This window comes from Triticum urartu, chromosome 3A (genome assembly GCF_056163025.1).
Source record: "Triticum urartu cultivar PI428250 chromosome 3A, HENAU_Tu73, whole genome shotgun sequence".
NCBI classification, from domain to species: domain Eukaryota; kingdom Viridiplantae; phylum Streptophyta; class Magnoliopsida; order Poales; family Poaceae; genus Triticum; species Triticum urartu.
The window spans coordinates 54,088,502-54,091,803 of NC_141875.1; positions in this window are offsets into that span (position 1 = coordinate 54,088,502).

The following is a 3,302-nucleotide window of genomic DNA, read 5'->3' on the forward strand; positions in this document are numbered from 1 at the left end:
GTGCCGGCACCCAAGCCCCCTCTTGCCAAAAGTCACAGCACGAAGAAACGACTGTCCGACTGGCAAGAGCCAAGGACAGGAAAGGATGCCCGCGCGAAAAAATGGCTAAGGACTAACGAACTTATATAACATGAGCCGGCCTCCCACCCCGCCAGCCGACTACTAGAGCAGTCGGCTGGCCGGCTTCTCGCTCACCTTGCTGCAATCTGAGAAAGCTCAAGTACTTGCCTTCCCAAAAATGACCAAGTCCTTCTCAGGCCGCAGGCTGTAGAGCAGCTGTCCGGCTGGGAAGGCGGCGGCCAAGGGAAGGCGGCAAAGGAAAACGCCAAAGGATAAAAAGCAAACATAAGTGGAAGCCAAACACATGCATAATATTTACACAAAAGACCTTCGAAAGGCCAGCATTCAACATAGTCTGAATACACCCCCAGTGGGTGGAACTGCGCAAATTTAAAGATTGTTCAAAGAAGTAACAAGCAGGAAAGCTAGGACGGCGGATCAAGCCAGGGGAGCAACAGGTGAGTGGGGCAGGTTGGCGGAGTCGGCGGTGCCAGCTGGAGGAGTGACCGGCTGGCGAGTCTCGGCATCGTTGCTAGAAGCACGATCGGGCTGAGGCGGGCTGGTCGCTTCACCATCCGGCGCAGCGTCTTCGTCATCCTCTCCCTCTTCCTCTTCGCCCTCATCACTGGAGGCAATCTACTCCGCCGAGTCCTCATCTTCGGCCGGGTTCAGCCCGAACCACTCCTCCGGCTGAGCGACGCCGGCGTCATCCACCTGAGGAGCAAAGGCGCTAGTATTAGTATACTCAGCGATCGCCGAGGCGCTGGATGATAGCCGGCCGCACCGCCTCCAGCCCCTCGTCAGCCTCCTCCCGCCAGGTGCTCAGCTGGTCCAAGTTCAACCCAGGATACCAAGCCCGGACGAACTCCAGAGCCCGCCCAGCGCCGGAGCGGGCCGCTGACGCCTTCCAAGCCTCAAAGCGGCCGACTGCGACCTCCATCCAGTCGGCGGTCCGACTTGGGGTGCGCGGAATCACCTCGCCAGACCAGAGGGCGGCCAGCACTTGCGCTCCGGCGCGGTGAAGACGGCGGAGCATGCGATGGGCCGGCTGGAGGCGGGCTTGAAGCCCCAGAAGCTGCTCCTCAAGTGACCGGCTGGCATTCGGCGCAATCTCGGCCCCCGCCTGCCATCGCGCGTCGCGGTAGGTCTCGATGGATTGGGTGGCGGCGGCTGAGTAGTCGGGGAAGTAATCTGCACAAAGAGGAAAGCAGTGACACAAAATCAAAAAATGAATCAGATAGTAGAAGGCAGGCAAGGAAGCAAAGAAGAAGGCGGCCTACCATCAATCAAGTCTTCCACCCGGCTGTAGCCTTGGCTCAGCGCCTGCCTCATCTCGGCCCAGTTTGCCGCCTCGGTCTCGTACTCAGCTTTGAGGGCGGCCTCGCTATCCTGCGCCACCTTCAGGGCCGCTGTCGGTGTCAAAACCGGCGGATCTCGGGTAGGGGGTCCCGAACTGTGGGTCTAGGCCGGATGGTAACAGGAGGCGAGGGACACGAAGTTTTACCCTGGTTCGGGCCCTCTCGATGGAGGTAAAACCCTACGTCCTGCTTGATTAATATTGATGATATGGGTAGTACAAGAGTAGATCTACCACGAGATCGAGGAGGCTAAACCCTAGAAGCTAGCCTATGGTATGATTGTTGATGTATATGTTGTCCTACGTACTAAAACCCTCCGGTTTATATAGACACCGGATAGGGTTAGGGTTACATAGAGTCAGTTACAATGGTAGGAGATCTTCATATCCGTATCACCAAGCTTGCCTTCCACACCAAGGAAAGTCCCTTCCGTACACGGGACGGAGTCTTCAATCTTGTATCTTCATAGTCCAAGAGTCCGGCTAAAGGTATAGTATCCGAAAGGCTCATAGTGATCAGCCGCCTCCCAGGAGCCGGCCCCTCAGCAGGTGGCTAAGATCTTGCCCTCAGAGTCTGCACCCACATAACAGTGACAAGACGGGGCGTGGCTACAGTAAATCCTGCCACCCCCGAATCCCGGCGCACGCCTGGCCACAGTGCACCGTACGGGGCGGCCATCCCCGTCTAGCGCGGCACAGTTGCCATGATGATCGTGACATCACCCACGGCGAGCGGCCAGTACGACCCGTGGGTGGCGGGCCCCCTTGGTCAGGGAGATCCCAAAGGCGGCCGGGCTTCCTGCAGCCGGCCAGGGGTATGGCCGGCTTCCAATAGCCGTCCAACTTTCTCCCTCCAAGGAGGTGCTTCATTAAGGAGACAAGAGAAGGTAAGGCTACAGTGATGAGCCGCCTCGCGGCGGCACTGTAGCCATGCTTACCACGACAAAGCCATCGTCACCAGGGGCAAGGAAAAAGTAACCAGCCCCCGACAAGACCCCCAAGCGGTGGGGCCGGCCTGTCGACCAAAGGGTCAGCAACCGGCGGGCCACCAGTCGGCGGGCCCCACCAGTCGGCGGAGAAGCCGGCGGGCGTAGACATAGACGGCTTGGGCCCATGCCCAGCTGGATTACCATTGTACCCCTAGGGGGTAGGCCTATATAAACCCCCAAGGTTCCCATGCAGGGGGATCGCTCTTTGGATAGATTTTAGACACCACAAGGAGAAGAGGAGCGGGCTAGCCTGGCCCTCCGTCATCCTTTCACCGAATAGCTCAAGGAGCATTCTGTAGCTACCCTTCGAGCTAGTGATCATGTGGAGACCTCGCAGAGCAGCATTAGGGGTGTTATCTCCATGGAGAGCCCTGAGGCTGGGTAAGATTCGCCGGCGTGCATGTCTTCGCCTTATCCCGTTTCCAGGCATCGGCGATGTTTTATTGGCTCCCACAATGATAAGCCATCCATTGGCATATGTCGCACCAACCACCCGACATCATGTCCGTGATCAAATCCGAGACTCCGAACGACCTTTGGTACATCAAAACACATAAACTCATAATACCGATCGTCACCGAACGTTAAGCGTGCGGACCCTACGGGCTCGAGAACTATGCAGACATGACCGAGACATGTCTCCGGTCAATAACCAAAGCGGAACCTGGATGCTCATATTGGTTCCTACATATTCTACGAAGATCTTTATCGGTCAAACCGCATAACGATATACTTTGTTCCCTTTGTCATCGGTATGTTACTTTTGCCCGAGATTCGATCGTCGGTATCTCAATACCTAGTTCAATCTTGTTACCGGCAAGTCTCTTTACTCGTTCCATAATGCTACATCCCGTAACTAACTCATTAGCTACATTGCTTGCAAGGCTTATAGTGAT